Here is a 21,018-nt window from a genome sequence, read left to right as displayed (position 1 = left end):
TCCCATGGGCTGTGGGGTGGTGGCGGAGGGGCTGTCCCAGGCCCCTCCCACATCCTACAGAGGAGGCGGTGCACCCCCTCCAGCTGGGGCCTAAGTGGGCCCTACAGTGGGTGCCCTCACTTGCTGCACGACTGTTTGTCCAGGTGCTCCTGGGAGCGGGCAGCCTTCCAGGAGTGCAAGGGGTCATCAGCACCCCTACCTGGGGCCTGCCCTGGGTACCGGCTGCCGGCACTCTGCAGCCCCTTCTTACCTGAGAGGTGTTGCCACAGCAATTCCTTTTAATTGCGATGGTTTACTAATTTATTTTTAATCATGTTAATTTATTGTACATGAGCCCTGAGGTTTTCAGACACTGGGCTCACTTTGGAAACTGGAATAGTGCATTGTGTTTATTACACACCCAATGCCATGCATAAATGTCACTTTCTTGTGGCCACAATTTCTCTGATAATGTTGCTAGATGGACAGCTTCTATCTACCTGGGCTCTCTCATCTGAATTCTCCCCAAAGCCGCCAGCCTCCCAGGCTGGCACGCCGTCCTTCAGATAGTGCTGGGGTTAAGAAACCCCGTGTCCACCGGCTATGCAGGTGACATGGAGTGAGGTGGCTGGGAGGGGACAGGGAGACACCAACTGGACGGGGGCTCGGGATGGTGAGACTGCAGGACATGTACACTGGGCTGGATCTTCAAAGGGCTGTTATCTGGGGGCTTCAGACTCACCCACCTATGTGGACCCCTCCTGCTCCCTCACCCAGCAGCTGGGTGCTGACAAGAGCTTGACAAGAAGGCTGCAGCTGCATGGCCTGGGGAGAGAGAAGGAGAGGCGTGTGATGCGGTTGGAGAGGGCATGTGGGCAGTCAAGTCCGGCAGTGAAGGCCATGGCAGGTTGTAGGCTTGTGTTCGGGGTGGCAGGTGGCCATGGGGCAGGGGTTTGCAGCAGGCTGAGCCCATAGGAAAGACTCAGGGTAGGGACTCACTGACCATCTGCTAACCTGCTGCTGCTTCTAACACAGAAGAGTATAATCAATGACACAAGAGCAGGACGATGAAGGTAAAGACTGGGTATTTATGAAGAAGGAAGAAATCACCCTCCACCCCCAGCCCAACACACGTGCTGAGGGGGAGGGGCACATTATTGGGCCCATTTTCCATAGGTCATTTCTGCACTCAAAGGATGAAGGTTTGCTACCACTAGGAATATTTAAAGCAGGTGCCGTAGGTTTTCAAGAACCATCCTCCTCCTGCCAAGTAATTTCCAGATGGCAACCTTCTTTTAATAAGTTTAAAGTCTTCCAAAGTATATAAGCAAAGTTGTGTATATAAATTCTGGTCTCTTACTAAACAGGCACATTAATATAAATTTTGTGCAGAGTAAAATTAAAGAAATACAGTCTATAAACACAACTGGGTATTTATTGCTTTAAAATAAGTATATAAAACTTAAGTTACTGTAGATACATATAGGCATAGTACATGCACTGTGTATAGAAAGAGTCTGAACTTTGGAACCAGACAGATCTATAAGTTACCAGCCATATAAGTTGTGCTCTCAGGCTCAGTTTCCTCATCTGAAACATGGGCATGATAACACTGCATGTGATTGTTGTAAAGACGTAATAAATTACTAAAAGAGGTATTGAATATATAGTGTCTGCCACATAGTAGATGCCCATTAAATGTGAGCTGTGATTGTTATGAGTGTATTCATTAGAAACTAAACTAAGTCTCTCCTTTCCAGGGATAAATATAAGCTGTAGTAGAAAATAGCATTTAGACTATGTGTGATAAGACGTGGAGATTTTCTAAGGAATAGGACAGTCGGGGTTTCTCCTCAGTGGTCCTTCCAGTGTGTTGGGGAGAGAAGAGTGGTTGTGGGTGCAGTGTTGTTGTGAGGGAGTTTGGGGGAGCAGAGCCCATGTCAGGGAGGGGCCCCATGAGTTTCTTCCAGCCCAGTAGTTCAGTGATGCCCACCTCATTCAGGCTTTAGGAAGGGCCCACGCTGTAGCACCCCCCACTGCCTGGGAACCTGCATCCACACATCTGCGTGCCCAGACCCCGGGAGGCTCCCACAACAGGCCTGCATGACCGACCCCCCTCCCCGGGAAGGAGCGGGTGGGCAAGCTCTGTGACTCACTCCCTGGCTCCGTGCCCTCTCGCTGAGTCACAATGTAATTGATCCCTCTCTGCGAGAGGTTCCTGCTCTCCTGTGACCCAAAGCAGGGTCATTTCCAGACTGGGGCTGGGGAGGCCTGGCCGGGGGTGGGAGGGAGGGCCTGTCTGGGGAGAGGCAATCCCCGGAGGGAGGGGCAGGTCGTCAGAACCTGAGGATGGCCCTGAGCCTTGTGCAGACTTTCCTGGATGTCTGCTGAGGTGCTGTGTTTGGAGGAGTCGGGGGCTGGTCCATTGCCCACCACCACACTTTGGTGTCCCCGTCAGGGCAGGGCTGTCTCTGTGAAACTTGCTGCAGGAAATAATGAAGGCAGAGTTTGGTCTGTGGGAATCTCCTTGAAGATGTCCATGGTGTTTGTGAGTCAGGGATGCGGGTGCCTCCTTCTTGTATCCAAACTAAGTTGTGCGCTTCGAGGAGCTGAGGGGTGGGAGGTGGGAGGTTGGGAATGTGTGATCCACACATCGTACAAGGGCAACCTCATGTCATCCTTGGCCCAGAAAGAAAGAACCTCCTCTGATATTGATGAAATGGGAAACTCTGGCCAGAAGGGATAAAATCCCAAATCCTTCTGGCCTGGTGTCAGAGGACGGGGTAAGGTTACCTCTGCCAAAGTCTTCCCCAATAGACAGATCTTGAATGTGGTCTGCAAACTCCCAGACCAGCAATTGTCACACTGGCCCTGCCTTTGACAGCATCACTGCCCCACCTGGGACAAGTCACGTAATCGCTTTTGGTTTTCCTCATCTAGAAAATGGGCTTCCAGGTCTCCTTCTATCCCAGAGAAGGAGCTAATGAATATATAAAGCTCTAAGAAATAACCAATCTAATTGTTATAAACCTGCCCCCTCTGCATTTCCCAGTTCCTTGCTCTTGTCCTGACTGAGATCCACACGGAAAGATCTGTGCCCCATTGGGTCTTAACGACTGTTCCCAGTCCCAGTTCTGAGATGAGCCCTGCTCAACCTCATGACCACCCCACTGAGAGCAGAGCTGGGTCTTGATGGACTTCATGCCAGGATCACTTCTGTGGCCATCAAATAACAGAGAGGCTCAATCCAGGCTCTGATGGGACTCGGGAAAAACTCGCTGTATGATTGGGTCATCTGCTTCCCCCTTCCGGACCTTATTCTCTGAATTATGGGATGGGGCCAGTAATCCTTGCTCTGCATACATCGTGGGAAGCAGGGAGGATCAGAGGCAAGGAACGATGGAATTGCTTCCCAGAGTGTAGGGTGCTTATACTAATAGATGGGCTCCTGCCCCCACCCACCTCCATCCTGCCTCTGCACAGCCCTGGCCTCAGAGCAGCCCTGAGAACAGAAAGAGCAGCTCGGTTCTCACATCCATCCTCCTTCTCCTGATTATTTCTCCCAATCACACTTAATAGCTGCCTGGCTTTTGGCTGCAGCCCGGTATATAATAACCTGCAATTATTGTCCACTTAAGCTGTCTCCAGGGCCTTGTCTGTTGCGCTGCCCAGGCCCGCACTGCCGGCCTGCTGATTTCCATCAGAGTCAGGACCAGTGGGAAGAAAGCCCTGAAGGGCTGGTCTGACAACTTGTTTGGCAGGGTTGCCAACTCCACGGCTGTAGCTTCTTCAGAGATGGGGCCTCAGAGGTGCCCCCTCCAGCCATACCCTCGTCCAGCCTGGGTGCCCCACCTTTCTGGGGTGTGACCGTCTGGGCAGTCCCCAGCCATCATCGTCCTCTGGCCTCTGCATTTATGCACACACTGTCCTCATTTAAGTCTCCTTGCCTTTGTTTACCCTTATCTGGTGCTACCAGCTGCTTACGACTGCCCAGCCCCCATAGTGGCTTAGTTCCTCCTCTCTGTATCCTTATAAGGGAGGCACTGGCATTTTACATACCAGGTTACTGAAGGTCAGAGAGGTTAGGTGTCTTTTCTAGGGTCACACAGCCAGGAAGTGATAGAGTGAAAATTCAAAATCAGGTTGGCTGATTCCACTCACTTAGGCTCACTTATTTAACTCATGCAGTGCCGTCAGCTCTCTTCATAACAAGTCCTACCCTGCCTTGGTGACTCTGCTCAGTGCTACCTCTTTTGGAAAGCTGTCTCCACCACTGTGGTAGCACTGGTCTCTGCTACTCTGAATCCTTATGGCCCTTGAGTTGGAACCAGGTCCCCTTGGTCCTGTGCGGGCACAGCACACCTGTCCTCCACCAGTTTGATTCACAAATCATCTCTTTGTGCAAATCGGATAAAGCTGAGCTTTCATCATTGTTCACATCTCCCCTTCCCAACTTTGACTTGTATCCTCCTGAGCGTCTCTCCTCGGGCCTGATCCTTGCAGCTCCTGATGAGGTCACTCACCCACCTATTTGGATTATCTCTCTGACCCCACTTGGCTCTGATGGTGGTGATGGTGATGATGATGATGATAAAAGTCGGTTTCTAGACTGTGAAAGAACAGGCGGGTTCCATGCCACCTCTGAGAGATGGCAGAACCTGAAGCTATTGATATTTTCACACCCCTCAGAATCTAATAATAATAAGATGACTAGGGCCACAAGAGGGAGGCCTGACTCTAAGTGAGGCCCTTTATCCAGAGTGCTGGTCATCTTGGCATGTGTCTGTGTGTCTGTCTGTGAGCATGTTTGTGTGTGTGTGTTCACATGGTCTAGAGCACAGTGGTGACAATGGGTTGTGGGGCCTGTCAGGGGCTGTGATGAGTAGATTCACGGGTCTCCTGGGCTGTCAGGCCACAGGGACCCAGGGGCTGAGAGCTCTGAAGACCACTGTGACCAGAGGGTCCCCTGGCCCTCTGATCTTATTGGCAGTCACGCTGGGCTCTGGGGTCCATGGAGGAGGTCCAGGGGCCAGGGCCCACCTGTCCAGGTCCCAGGCTGGTGCTCTGCCCCAGCCTGGCCCAGGGGATACTCCCTGCCTCCTTCCGGGTTCACCCTTTGCCTGAATATTCTCACAGGCTATTGTGTTCTTCAGTCCTTTGCCTTGGAAACAGAGTCTCAGCAAGAGGGCTTTGTTGGGAAAGAGTTCTGGGGTAGCCTGAGGCCTTCTATGTCCCCTCAAATCTTACAGGCTAAGTCTGAGGCTGGCCTGAAGTTGTCTGGTGCCTCAGGAAGGAGCCAGCCCTCCCTCCTCTGTGCCACCGTAACTCGTAGGTCCTGAGCGGGGCAGAGGCCTCCAGCCAGCGCCCAGTGCCCACACCCTCCCTCCTCCCACACTGACTGGTGCATCCCCCTGGCCTCTCTGAGCACTGCCCTGCCTCTCAGGCTGGAAATGCCCCTGTCCTCGGGTCTCTGGCCCTGAGCCCTGGGGTGAGACCCCCCAGGAAGGGCTGGGAAGATCCTTAGGGGCTGCAGGGGTAGCAGGTGAGGACAGGGCCAGAGCCAGCTCTGCCAGCTATCACTTACAGCAACATTCAGGGACTTAACACTGACAGGGGCAAACACGCAGTGGCCTTTATTTTCTTTAACTGCCATTTTACTCTCCCGGCCCAGGGCCCAGGCTCTTTTATGCCAGGGGAGGAGGAAAGCTTCAAACGTGTTAGTTAGTGGTCAGTCATTTTCTTTCAGGGTAATCAGTCTTATATGGGCAAATCCTCCATCTTTGGAGGTTTCTTCCCTCTCTCTTCTAGTCAAGATGGCATCTGAGGTAGGGGGAAACTTACACAACCTGTGCTGGGGAGGGGGCCTCAGGCTGTCCTTGTGCTGTTGTCTGGGCCTTGATGGGCTCCTGGAGGATCTCCATCCTAGGGGTCCTAGAGTGGGAGCTGACAAGTTCCCCTGCCCACCAGGCCCCAGCTGGATGTCATGGTCACAGGCAGCCTCCGAGTCCCCCCATCTCCTACACCCAACTACAGCCTCTCACCCTCCCTCACCCAGGGGGCGGGGGCAGACCCTGGCTTCTAGGTCTCTTCCTGTGTTTCCCACGCCAGACAGCAACCAGATAGCTTCTGGAATTCTCCCACACCTCAGGCAGGTGGGATGGACAGGGAGAAAGAATTGACGAAATCTGTTTAACCCCATCTTTCTGCCTAAACCCACCCTCCTTTTATACCCACCCACCCCAGTGGTGGCCCCAGGTTGCCCAGAGCCACCCAAACAGGAGGTGTTGCCCAGTGCCCAGCTTTCAGCTTCCTTTGAAAATGTGCTTTTTCTCCCCCCCTCCCCCTTTCCTGTTTAAGGTCCAGCTCTGGGATGGGAGGCATGTGCTGTGTAGCAAGAACGCCTGCCCTTCCTTGTCTCCACTCCCGGCCCTTCTCCCCAAATCAGGAAGGCTTCTGTGGTCTGTTCCCTCCTGCTGCCGTGCCTGGGGACACCAGCCCAGCCTGGCACAGCTCTCGGCAATAGGATAGCCAGCGCTATTGGGAATCTACAGTGAAGCCGGGTTCGGCAGTCTGGTTATAATACAGAAAACCAAATATGTCCCTCTGGGGTGGCTTTTAAAACTAGTTGTGATCATTTGAAGAGTAAATCCTTAGCTACTTAGAAAGCTTGACAATCTAAAATGATTCATTTTTCAAATATTTAGGTTAGTTGAGATTTAGCATTTCCTAGTATGTAGAAGAGGCATGACTGTAAATTGATCAGAAGAGTTTTATGTGTAAGCTCTAATGTGCTCTAACCGCGTCCTTCACTGAGAGGCAGACCCTGACACAGAGCGCCCACCCTCCTGTGTGTGCCGTGTGTGTGTGTGTGTGTGTGAGAGAGAGAGAGAGAGTGGGCGTGCGCACGTGTGCATGTGTTTACGTGTTTGTCAGACACACACATGGGTGAGCGCCTCGTCCTTATTGGGGTTTATTATATTTTCTTTGTGCTGCTAATGCTTCTGGCCTCTGGGGGTGCTATATATATACAGATACAGAATTTGAGAAACACAGGATTTTCCACCTGAAAGGAACCTTAGGCATCTTCTAATCCACTTTTCTCATTTTACACATCCGGCAATTAACATCCAAAGAGGTAAAGTGACTTGCTCAAGGGTCAGATATACAACCCAGGGCTCTCTCTCATTTTCTCTCTCTCTCATGCACACACACTTACCCTTTAGTTATAAGTGGCTGTTTCTTCATTGTTCAGCATGTCTTTGTTTCTTTCTGTCTCTCCCTTGTACTTCCTTTTCACCCTGTTTGTCTTTCCTCCTCTCTCTCGCTCCTCTGTATTCCTGGGCCAGGAGCTGAGGCCGCATGGGCAGCAAAGATGCTGCCTCCCAGGAAGGCCGTCTCAGCAGCTGGCCAGGCCAGGGCCCATGGGTGCTGGCGGAGGTCGAGGCACGGGGCACTGTCTGCTTCCCAGTTCACAGGGAGCCTAGGGGGTCAGTGCCTCTGCCCTGGGGAAAGAGGCACAGAGGTGGGAGGGCGGGTCGGCTCTGCTGCTGTGCAGTCTGTTTTCAGCCTGATCCTATTTCCCTGGCTCCCTCCCAGGGGGAGCTGATATTCTCTTAGGGGGAGGGAATGGGTTCCCTCCTGAGTCCCTTTCTCTAGCCTGAGTCATGTGACCTCCAGGATTTTTTTTTTTTTAGGGAAGATATACATGTTCCTTGACTCATATCCAAGATACACAGGAAAGTGCTCCCTTCTAATCCTGATATCCTGATGCTGATGCTGAAGTTTGGCTCCCTATCCTCAACAGACCCTGTGAAAATGACTGTTTTGATGTGACTCATTTTCCAGAGAGGCATGGAATCTCGGATTTGGCATGGAGTTTCGAGGTCATCTTATTCACTGCCACACGCCTTGGAGGAATCGATCCTCTAGCATCCTGAGGTCTCTTGGGTCTGCCTAACCACCTCCAGCAATGGGCCAATTCCTTTAAAAAGTCCTGCCATGACTCCTTTCTCTCAAGATGTCCCCATCTCTCTCCTTTCCTGTGCCAGAGGTCTTGAAATAGGTGGCTACCCTTGCTTTCTCTACTTCTTTGTTTCTCATTTGTTCTGTAGTATGCTCAGACTGGCTTTTGTCTCTCCCACTTTACCAGAATTATTCTTACTAATGTCATCAGTGGCTTCCCTGGCCAAATGCAGTGGCTATGTTTTTAGTTTTCGTGTTAATGCTAGTAATCACTTCTTTGAACAGAAATACACTGTTCTCTCTTTGCTCACCTACTACTTCTCTTTAGTCCCCCGACTGAGCCCTTTCTCTGTCCAGTCCTTAAATGCTGGGTTACCCCAGTCCCAGACTTGAATTTTCTTTTTTAAGGCTTCGCAGTCTCCTAGGGAACTACATTCTCACACAGGATGGTAATTCCCTGTCCCAGGCTAAAGGTCCCAATTGAACATGCACAGTCAGTCTCCTCTGCCTTCCTGAGCTTCAGCCTCTTACTTACAACTTCTGGAGGTTTCCATCAAAAGACTCTCAGACTCAAGGGTTCTCTCTTCCCATGAGAAAAAATATCCCCCCCCACTTGAGGTTCTTATTTTGGCCCCATGATCTACCCAGTCATCTCAGCCAAAATGTGAATCACTCCTGACTGTATCCTCTCCCTCATCCTGCAGATGCCCTTGGCCACCAAGTCCTGCCAGGTCTCCCACATCTTAACCTCCTTCCCGCCAGGCCTGCATTCTTGCTCATTTACACTATTGCTGTAGTCTTCTAACTGGTCTTTTGCCATTGGCTTTGCCTTCTCTGACCCACATGCACTTCATTCTGCAGACAGAATGGACTTTCTAAATCCTAGATCTGGTCTTGCCAACTCCCTCCTCAAAAGCCTTCAATGGCTCCCCATTGCGTCTGGGATGGAGCCCAACTCCTAGGCTTGTTAACCCAGGACCCTCATAACTCACCCTGTCCCCTCTGCTTTTCCTTCTAAGCCTGTCTCCTGTCACTTCCCCCTTCCCCCTGTGCTGGGTCCCTCAGCCTCAGATGGTACAATTCTCATCCTCACTCTCCTTTTTATAGCCATCTGCACAATTGTTATTAATTGATTAATTTACTGGTTGATTCCTCCCTGCTCCCCCCAGCCCTGGTAGACTGTAAGCTCCTCAAAGGCACAAGTGTGCCTTTCTTGTTCAATTTTCCACCCCAGAGCCTGGCATCCTGTGTGCACAATAAATCCTTATATGACTGGAGAGCTTCCAACATGTCAGTCTGAGTAGGATCTTGATCTTGTAGTTGAGGAATAGGGTGCAGAAGGTTGTCACCATTACAGTGGTGACTTGATGAGATTTTGAGTTTCAGGACGATTGGCTGGGGAGCTTCAGGTATGATGTGGTGGAGGCAGGCGGTATCAGGGAATGGAGATTGGTGAACAGGCGTGAGAGGCTGGTCTGAAATGAGTGACTTTTCCTCTCCCATCCCATATGCTTCCAATGGAGAGTCCAGGAGATGGAGTCAGTTTGTGCATAACTGAACAGAATCCAGGAATGGGCTTATAATAAACTCAGCACATAACTGTGAAATGACCTTACCTTATTGTGGGAAGGTTTTCTCTCACTTTCTGCTCTTTCTAAATCTGTTCTTGTTTCATTCCTTGGTCCCCATCTCTACCTCTTCCAAGGGTAGAATCCAGAAGAGATGCTCTCTGTTTGGAATAATGTTTCTATATGATTGGCTGCTAATTTATTCATACTGTTATTATTCTCTATAATACATGTGCACCTTTCAGATATCACATCTGGAGACTTCTACCCCAGAGAAGAATAAAATTGCAGTTGGAAGACTCCAAAAAGTGGCTTGGGTTCTGAGGTTCAGATTGGCTAAATTGGTAGTTTTTCCCGGCTCTGATTTCTGTGATAGGAACAAGAAGCAGCCGCTCATGCCGCTCTCTCCTCTGGCCCATGTTCTCCAGCCCAGTGACAAGTTAGGAGGCTGCTTTTCTGCTCTTTGTTATACTGGGTTCTGCCCCATCTTGCTAAAGCAATCTTATAAATCATTGATGAGAATATTTCTATTTTTGTCTTAAATATCCTAGCCAAGAAAGCCTTATGAATACTTTCCAAATCAAGTGCTGGCATTGCACGATGCTTCCTCATTGATGGCAGTCCCATTTGATTGTTTTTGCACTTCTTGGCTCTGCCATCCATGCCAGCAATGCCAAGTCTCAGCTTGGGGGTGGGGGCTGACCCTGGCGCAGAACCCTCTGTGGCCTCTATTTCTTGGGCAGAAGCTTCTTCCCTTACTTTGTCCCCATGGCTGCCCCCAAACCTCTAACGCTTGAAATGCTATAAATTATGATGGATTTGGTCTCAGTAAGGTTTCCTCCTGCCATCCAACCTGCCTCTGAACCACCACCCTTCCATCCCAATCATCATCCATTCTATGCCTAGGAATTCAACTCACTTGAATATCAACTTACATTTGAAGGCATAAAGTTCTAAAATTAAAAAGACCCTCTCCTGTAGTACATTCCAAACCCCACTAGTTCATAAAGACCATGGGGTTTACCACCATATTCTGGGCATTAGCACAGGGTCTGGCATGTGGTAAGTACTCAACAAATATTTATTGAGTAATGAATTGGGAAATATGTGAATAAGTGAAAAGCCTAAAGGATTAGATGCCCTACACAGAGGATCTCCTTCTCCACCAGAACCATCTGGACCTGACACCTTAAGATGGTTAATACAGGGAATTTTGAGGCTCATTACTTGTCTCTACTGAGAAAGTAAGATGGTTCCAATGCATCTTTCCTGATTACTCTCAACTTTTTGGACTTTTCTCTTACTTTGAATTTTCCTCAGCATTCATGTTAATAATTCACACCTTGCTTGTGTGTTGTTTAGCTTGGTTCTTTCATCTGAGTAAGTCTTGTATTCCTGACCAGAGCAGAAACACCTGGAGGGAGGAACTGTGTCCATTTACTTCGTAGCCCAGCTGCAGGATGGTGCAACAGGTGTTTAATAAATGATTTCCAACTGGCTGATGGAACAAATGGGTCTCAAGCCTGACATCCACTTTTATTTTTACTGTTAGAGGTTGGAATCTAAGCCCAAGAGGGAATTCACAGTATATATATATTTTTTTTTTTCCACAGTATATTTTTGATCCTCTTCATCGTGGCTTGCATGTTGACTCTGTCTGGTAGCACTAAGTGTTACAGATTCACATAGTCTGTTTAATTGTGTAGGTACATGATAAGAAGAATGTTAGGTAAATCAGAATTATCCAGGGCACTGAATGATTTCTATTATGTCTTTGTAATAATTAGATGCTTCAAATAATTCATACCTTGATACTTTGGTGATTGTTTCAATAATACTCTTTGTTGTGCTTTACATGCCAGTGGGGAGTGATGGCTCAGGAACTCTGGAATTGTCCATTGGTCCATACAGATTGGACTGAAGCTCACCATGATGAATGATGGGGCTTGTTGCCATGAATGCCATACTCTCTGCCCCCGTGGAGTTTACAGGGCTGGGGGAGGCAGATGTATGCCTGTGGCTCAAGACCAGGTGTTATAAATATTTGAGCACCTAGAGAAGGATGAAGTTACTTCTCATCAGGAGGCTGATGAACACCTCATGCAGAAGTCAGCCTTTGCACTAAGTGTTGAAGGAGAAACCTGATGTTACAAGCCAACACTGCACCTGATTCCTAATAGGTGCTCCACAAATGTTTGTTGGCAGCCTAAGAGAAGACAGTGGTGTTTTAGGAGAAGGGAAAGAAGAGTGGGAAGAGCAAGGCTCATTTGGGATGCAGTGAGTCGTGTTCTGGGCCTGAAGCTGAAGCCTGGGGTGTCTGAAACAGTAACGGGGAGGACAAATCTGGTTGGTTGATTGGAGGCTGATTATCAAAGTCCTTGAGCTGAGCTGCTGATTTGAGACTTCAATCAGAAGGTAGTGGGAGTCTCTGAATGTGTTGGAGCACATCTGGGCTGTGCTTCAGTGAGGTCAGGCTGTGTTGAGGAGAGAATTGTTTTGAGATGGATGGGGCTAGGAGCAGGGGAATCCTTGTGAGGCAACTGCAGACAGTTGGGTGGGGGTAAGCAGGGTCCTGAATCCCGACAGTAGCTGTGGGTGGCAGAGGGGCTTTGTCAAGACAGAATCTGCAGGACTGGGAGCTGCCTTCTCCAGCAGCTTCCACTCACAGCCTTCTATCCTCTCCCCCTCCCACCACCTGCCTGTTCCCTAACGTCATCTCCTTCAGGAGTCTGGCTCCTGCACCTCCCGCCCCACAGGGAGGCTCTCGCTCAGGGGAAGAATTGGCTTTAGGCAAGTGTGTGTGGATGTGAATTTACTAAGATCCCTATTTATAATTAGTTATTTAATGCCTTGTTATGGTCTGAAAGGATTTGAGGAATCCTAAATGTGCATAAACATGTTTTCGCACCAAATGAAACCTGCAGTTTCAGCCTGATTTCTTGTTCGACAGCACAGTGGAAAGTATGAGCTTTGGGGTAGATGAGTGGGTTTGAATCACGACTCTTCCAGTGGCCAGTTGCATGACCATCATCAAGTTATGTGTCTGCTCTGAGGCTCAGCATCCTTACCTATGGACTTGGGATGAGTATGACTTACCTCCCAGTTTTGTTGTATGGATTGAATGAGATCAGACGTGTCAGATGCTTAGTGTAGCACCTGGGCCACAGGAAGCACGCAAATGGATAGTCAATATCACCAGACTCTTTACCTTATTGTGACTATTATTACTCTTTTGGGCCTCAGTGGTCAGGTTGGGAGGGTTTCTCCATGTGGGTACCCTGCCCTTCCTAAGCCCTTGCCAGTTTATACTGTATGGGGTCACCTACCTCACTGATGAGATAAAGAAGCATGTCTGTTCCCCCAAGGCACGACTTCCTGTCTGGTTCCTGATGCTCTCTTGCATCAAATCCTGCCCATTTTCACAAACTGGCCCAGGAGAAATACCAGCAGGAGATAAAGGTGTTAGCATTTACACTTAGGACTCAATCATTAGGAATACAAAATAAAACATGACCTCTGTTCTCGGAGACTTCCTGTGGGGGAAAGGAGGCACAGGCATCTACACAGATCATCACAGAACAATGAGCCAGGTGATAAAGAGGGATGGATGCAGCACTGTGGGAGCAGCCCAGGCTAGGTTTCGTCTGAGTCAGGAAGGAGCAGATGTCTACGTGGCAGACGAGGGAAGGAGGCATTGTGGCCAGTGGAAGGATTGGCAACCGGGGAGCATGATGTGTTGGGGAATGTTGGGGAAACCCCAAGTAGCTCGGTAAAACCAGACTGCAGTTTCTCATCAAGAAGACAAGAGAAATAAAGTGCTGGTGAGAGTGTAGAGAAAGGGAACCCTTGTACACTGTTGGTGGGAATGTGAATTGGTGCAGCCACTATGGAAAACAACATGGAGTTTCTTCAAAAATTTAAAAATAGATCTACCATATGATCTAGTAATTCCACTTCTGGGTATATACCCAAAGGAAATGAAAACAGGATATCAAAGAGCTATCTGTACCCCCATGCTCCAGTAATGTTGCAGTATTATTCATAATAGCCAAGATATGGAAACAACATAAGTGCCCATCAGCAGATGAATGAATATGGTGATATATATGAAATATTATTCAGTCATGAGAAAGAGGGAAATCCTGCCATTTGTGACAAGATGGGTGCACCTGAGGACAGTGTATAATATAATATAATATCACTCATATGTGGAACCTAAAAAAACCAAATTCCTGAAAACAGAGAGTAAAATGGTGGTTACTAGGGGCTACAGACTGGGGGAGTAAAATGAAGTGTTGTTTAATGGTACACACTTGGAACTAGTAGATAAATACATCCTAGAGATCTAATGCACAGTATAATGAATATAAACAACAATATTGTGTTATAATCATCAAACTTCTAAGAGACTAGATCTTAATTATTCCCACCACAAAAAAGAAATGATAATTAAGGACTTCCCTGGTGGTGCAGTGGTTAAGAATCCACCTGTCAGTGCAGGGGACAGGGGTTCGAGCCCTGGTCTGGGAAGATCCCACATGCCGTGGAGCAACTAAGCCTATGCGCCACAACTACTGAAGCCCGTGCATCTAGAGCCCATGCTCCGCAGCAAGAGAAGCCACTGCAATGACAAGCCCGCGCACCTCAACGAAGAGCAGCCCCCACTCGCCACAACTAGAAAAAGTCTGCGCGCAGCAATGAAGACCCAACGCAGCCAAAAATTAAAAAAAAAAAAAAAAGAAATGATAATTATGTGACATGATAGAGGTGTTAACTACTGCTACAATGGCCATCGTATTATGGTATACAAATGTATCGAATCAACATGTACACCTATATTTGCACAATGACATATGTCAAATATATTTCAATAAAAATTGAAATAAAACATATTAATCCAAAAAATAGCTGTGGAGTTTTTAATGGGACATTCGTGTATCAGTAAGGGTCTAATGGAAAAATGGAGTGAAGGCATGGGGGCAGGTGGACTGGGGAGACTCTTCATGGGCCATCCAGGTGATCCTCAGATCACTCCCAGATCATTAGTGCTTTCTCCTACAACTGGTCTTTTTTTTTTTTTTTTTTAAATATTTATTTATTTATTTATTTATTTTTGGCTGTGTTGGGTCTTCGTTTCTGTGCAAGGGCTTTCTCTAGTTGTGGCAAGTGGGGGCCACTCTTCATCGCGGTGCGTGGGCCTCTCACTATCGCGGCCTCTCCCGTTGCGGAGCACAGGCTCCAGACGCGCAGGCTCAGTAGTTGTGGCTCACGGGCCCAGTTGCTCCGCGGCATGTGGGATCTTCCCAGACCAGGGCTCGAACCCATGTCCCCTGCATTAGCAGGCAGATTCTCAACCACTGCACCACCAGAGAAGCCCCTACAACTGGTCTTTACAGTCAAGTTACATACCATATTTCCTGGTATGCAACAAAAATGAAAAATGAATAACTTATTTTACCAGATATATATTCATTGTCTTAATTTTAATTTTCTTTTATCCCTCTTATACTCTGCAGAGAGGTATTCAGTATCAAAGACTTTCTGGCTCCATCAGCTTAGGGCATCACCTCCATCCAGCCCCATCTCCTACCCTTGGCAGAGGGAGATGGGGTAGCAGTTAAACAACTGTCCCCGAGTGAACCCAAGCAGCCTGTCCCCACACCTACCTGAGGTTCTGTGACCGGCCAGGTACTCCTCGTTGGTGCTGCCACCACTCATGATCCTGCATGGTTAAGGTTGGAGCTGCCTAAGCACGGCCGTCTGAGAAGAGCTTGCAGAGTGTTGGGGGAGGCGCAGTGCAGCATCAGGACACTGCCGGCTTCCAGAACTGCCCTAGTGACTACAGGACAGACTGGATCTGCCCTGGGACCATTTGCAAGGGCCTCGGGTCCAATACTAGGCCTTGGTACCATCCCGGTCTTCGATTTCCCGTCTCACTTGTGTTCCTTTCCATTTCCGCTAAATGCTGAAGGACCAAGGGGGAGCCATTGATGTTGTTTTCCCTGCCAAGTGGATGAACAGGTCAGCTTCTTCCTCCATGCCCTCCAGTATCTTTTCTGTCTCTCAATTCAAACCTTCTACCCTGGCCAGGCAGCGTCTGCTGTCTCATTTCCAACTGGATTCCTTTGAGCTGTAGCTCTTGCCTCTGCCTGTGACGGGCCCCTGTACCTCATCACACACCCCATCCCAACCTGCTCATTCTTTGAGGCTCAGGCCCAGGTTCAAACCTCCCACGAAAGCCCTTCTGGCTTTTGTGCCCTCACATCTTTTCAGGGATCTGAACTGGGAGCCCCGAGAGCATTTAAGGGCTGAGAACTCCGATGGGAACCTCACTGTTCATTCATGTCCGTGAACATGTTGACTTCCCAAACTGCTCCGTCAGCTTCCAAGTGGTGGGCGCTTGTACTCCTGTCTTCTCTGGGATGGTTGGCCCAAGACAGGCTGCAGGAACGTAGTCAGCTCGCATGGCTTAGCAATGGGCTGGTGTCTTTTTTTCTGTTGACTTTTTTCTTCCCTTCAAAATAAGCATTTTCATGTGCAGAGAATGAAGTATGAAATCCCAGCCTTGGAGCTTGAGGGGCGCTGGGCAGGCATATGCTTCATTCTAAACTCCAAGCAGGGGTGTGTCCCACCCTCTGAGCAGATCCCCGCCCACCCCTTCCTGGCAGCTTCTGCTGGCTGCCCCCACCCTGGAATTGTATTTGGCAGTATTCGAGGGACTCTTCCATATGCTTGACTGCAGCCTCCCCCCCAGAGGGCCCAGTGTACAGCCCCCTCCATGCTAGGTTCCGAGGGTAGATGGGAAGCATCTAAGCGTCTAAGACTCAGACCCTGCCTTTGGAAACTTGGGATATGGCTTTCATCCTGAGGGCAGTGCTGGGGGAGATGGAGGTTTGGACTGGCAGGGAGACCCAGTAGTGCCCTTCCAGATGTGGGAGAGGAGCCAAGTTGTGACCAAGAGGTCACAACTCCTTTGTGACCTCTTCTCTCTGGACCTCTGTTTTCTAACCAGCTGCTCCCTGGCCTACAGGATTGCCGGATAATGATTTGAGGGGATGTGAGGGGAAATACACTTTTGAGGATGAAGGCAGCCTCTGAGTGAGGCGTCAGACCTTCCTCGCCTTTTGTGTGAAGTTAGTGCCGCCTCACTCATATTTAAACTCTATTTATCACCAGCTTTACCATTCTCATTTTCATAGGTTGTTGGGCTAGTGTGTTGTACTCTTTTTAAAAGCTTCTTTAAAAAAAAATTGCGGGATAGATTTATGGTTAATGCATTGTTAAAACATGCAACTGTATCAGTTCGTCATAGCAGGACCCATTCTCTGAGTGAGTGTGTGTGTGTGTGTGTGTGTGTGTGTGTGTGACAGTCACACCATGGGGGCTTCTCCTGGCTGTAAAGGAACCTGGAGATGTTGAGGTACATCATTCAGGCGGTCTGTGGTTCCCTAGTCTATCATTTTTTTAAAAAAACATTTATTTTATTTATTTATTTTTGGCTGCGTTGGGTCCTTGTTGCTGTGTGTGGGCTTTCTCTATTTGTGGCGAGTGGGGGGGCTCCTCTAAGTTGTGGTGCACTGGCTTCTCACTGCGGTGGCTTCTTTTGTTGTGCAACACGGGCTCTAGGTGTGTGGGCTTCAGTAGCTGTGGCACACAGGCTCTGTAGTTGTGGTTCGCAGGCTCTAGAGTGCAGGCTCCCTTGCCCCTCCTGCAATGCAAGGACGCAGGGAGAAGGCAGCCATCTGCGAAGCAGAGAGTTGGCCCTCACCAGACACTGAATCTGCTGGCACTTTGATCTTGGACTCTCAGCCTCCAGAACTCTAAGAAATAAATGTTTGTTGTTTAAGCCACCTGGTTTAGGGTACTTTGTTATAGCAGCCCGAACAGACTGAGACACTGGGTATGATCCATCAGCCAAATGGGCTTGGGCAAGGGAGAGGGCAGGGCTGAACTTGGCTGGATCCAGAAAGCATTAAGTAGGGGGGATCAGTTTTAAAGGTGGTTCACATGGGGAGTTGCAGAGTGGAATTACAGATCTGTCCTGGGCTGGGAGTCTACAGGGACACCTGGTGAGCTTATAAGAGTGTTCCATATTTGAAACCCCATTTGGCTCTTCAGATACACATTCTCTAGAAATTTTGCCCCTGTAGAAAAAAAGATTTTCCCCCCATAGTTATAAAAAATGTGAGAGAAATGAAAATACATGTAATCGTACTTTAAATATATTTTCCCATAATACTGTCACTTTAAAAAATTATGAATGTAAACACTTATTAATTATAAATTGTTGATAATATATCCATAGAGATATGAAAACATAGGACAAAGTCATATGCTTTCAGTAGAGAATGAAGAGATCTTTATTTAAAAAGCCTTATCTTTTCTAGAGCAGAGCACATCCATTTTAGATGCTCAGAGTTCTAGACCAAGGGACCTCTTAAGGTCCTGAAGCTCTGAAGCTCTATGAAAATGCATCTCCTTATTTTCCATCCGGTGAAATGGTTAAAAAATTCTGTAAAACTCTGTCTGTTCATCGGTTGTGTTGTCTCTGGCTGTGCTCTAACTAACACTGCACTAAGAATTGCATTTTTCTCTCTCCTGACTTAGATATAAATCTTGCAATCACCGCTGGGAAGTGAGCTGTATCATCTTGAGAAATCAGACCACAGAGACGGGCCTGCAGCTGGCAGGCTGGGTCATCTTTAATCGCTTAACCCTTCATATCAAAGGATGGGTTGTAGCAGCAGATTCCTCCTCAAGAATTTGCCGTGGCAGATTTTCTCAAGGAAAAGCTGAAAGTTAAAATGAAACGGAGTGTGTACAGCAAAAACCTTGCCTTATAAATGGTCTTTTGTGCCTATACACACGACCAGTTTTATGTGTATCTCCATGTAACTCTCTCCTGTGGGCATGTGTCTGTGTCTGGGGCCATGTGTAACTGTGATGTGTACATACATGTGCTTTAATGTGAGAATATGCAATGAATCTTTGTGTGCACATGTGGACGTAAGTATGTGAGTGTGTATGGATGTGTGATGTGTCCAAGGAAAATTCTTTCCTGTCTCATAAAATAAGATCCAGGCTATTTAAGGCTGGTATAGAAGATTGTTTAAAAAAAGTGGCTGTGATAATTCCCTTCTTGTATTTATACCCTCCTAAGCTGACTCTGGACTTGGCCATGTGCTTGTCTTTAGTCAATGTCTTTACTAAATGTGATACAGAGACCTGAGAAGCAATTGCACATTGAAGTTGTCTTCTCCTGCTGCTCTTGGAACCCTCAACCAACACACTGTCAATGAACAGGACAAATCTGCTGGAGACATGTGGCCCAGTGGCCCTGCCCACCCCAGCTGACAGCCAGCACCAGCTGCCTGACATGTGAATCAGGCCATCCTAGACCAAGTAGCCCTCATCCCACCTGTGAGCTTTATGCAGACACAGAAGTGATCCCAGGGAGACCAGCAGAAGAACCACCCTGCTGAGCCTAGCCCAGATTGCCCACCCACATAACCATGAGATAATACGAAACAAGTGGTGTTTCAGATCACTAAGTTTTGGAGTGCTTTGTTACACAGAAAGAGCTAACTCACTGATCTAGTTGGTAGTAGTGGGAAAAGTCTCTCCATTGGAGGAAGGGGTGTTTGGTAAGAACTTCTGGGCATGAATCATAGGGAGACATGTTATTCCATGTTCAAACATTCTTTATAATCCTGTTTTCACTTTATGAATTTAAAAACATAAAAATTAGCTCTTATTGGAGGACCCACCACTAATTCTCACACAGGAATGCATGTTAGCAAGACAAGCATGGGAACAGGAGGACGGTGCTGGCGTGCTCCAACAATTCTTTACTGAGTCCTTGGGAAGAAAGCCAAAGAGAAACAAGCCCAGGGAGGATGCTGCACTACAGAATCTATGTGGAGGCTACAGCTTGCTCTTTGGATGTGAAAGGATTCATCTCATTCTGGCTCCCAGCCTGTCTCCATGGCGGGGGTGGGGGTGGGGGGTGGGGCATCACTTCAGCATCTATTACCCAGGAGCTCACCCCAGGCGTCTTGACTCCTTGAAGAACAGAGACTATAAAATGAGGCTCTGAGAGAAACAAGATTCTCTTCCCTGCCTGAGGCTTGCCTTTCGGGAACCTGCCATCTCTTTGGATAATTGACTCTGGGATGATTGTCCCTCTCAAGGGAGACCATGTGTACTTCCAGGCACAAGACCTTTACTCTGCAGACCACAACAGGATATCAGGATACAATGTTCAGCCTGTTCTAGATGGCTCTACTTACATGTAGAAGCAGAGGTTGGGTGAGAAAATTCTGTGTGTGTGTGTGTGTGTGTGTGTGTGTGTGTGTGTCTGTGTGTGTGTGTGTATATATATAAATGCAGGAATATTGGCTCAGAAGTCAGGGCACATGACTTTTGCATTCCCAGCTCCAGTCCTGTTTTACAAGAAATTTCTACTTGGTGTGATTTGAGGGGGTTTAGGGCAGAATCTAATCTGCTATTTATATCAGGACTTTGGATCTGATAGATATTATATTTCTAAGAACCCTCTCTCAAAACACAGGAATACTCACAAACCTATGCTATCTGTTAACTCCTAAATAGGAAATAGCAGAGATAAGGCAGCGGGTAGAGGCTTTGGAGCTCTTAGGGAATGCTGATGGATGTGTGGGCACCAATACTTATTACCTTTCATACTTTAGGTTTCATCCAAGCCTGGACCTGCCCAGCCTTCTTGTAAATAAATACATCTCACACACTGCCCCAAAGCATGTGCTACATCAGTTAGGTCAAAAAGCTCGATATGACTGACCTGTTTTTTTTTTTTTTTTTTGGTAGATGTAAGGACATTACGTATAGGAGAAGGAAAATAATTGGATTAATTATATTATTATTAACAGAAAAGAAACTTGCTTTTTAAAATAATAGCTATTGCCAAGCCCTGTACGATGTCCTTTACACATTGGTGTGTATTATTACTGCTCCAGTTTTCCACATAAGGAAACTGAGATCTTTAACTGGAAAGGTCAAGTGTCTCATCTACGGTTGCTGGTAAGAAAACGAAAACTCAAATACAGCAGGCCTGTCTGATGTTAAAGTACTGCTTTTAAAATAATTTATTATGAAATATTTCAACCATACAGAAAACTTCAGAGAACAACACAGCAACCATCCATGTGCCCAATTTTATTAGACCCTAATAGTCTGCTGGACTCACATGGATCTTGTGCTCGTCTTCCCCTTTAAAAGATAGTTTTATTACATATGTGCATCTCTAACACTATATTGCTTGCTTGGTTATTTTAAAGTTTTCAGAAAAAGAAATCATGTTGTCTGTAGTCTCCTGGAACTAACATTTTTCAACAATATGGTATTGCCAAGAGTCAACCACATAGTTGTGTGTAGCTGCCGTTCATTAGTTTTGAGTGCTTTACAATGTTTCATTGTGATGTACTCTAGAATTTCCTTATCCATTTGGAATGGTTCCAGATTTTTTCTTCCA

The sequence above is a fragment of the Balaenoptera acutorostrata genome, chromosome 13 (genome assembly GCF_949987535.1).
Source record: "Balaenoptera acutorostrata chromosome 13, mBalAcu1.1, whole genome shotgun sequence".
Lineage (NCBI taxonomy): Eukaryota > Metazoa > Chordata > Mammalia > Artiodactyla > Balaenopteridae > Balaenoptera > Balaenoptera acutorostrata.
Note: the sequence above shows the minus strand (reverse complement) of the source record.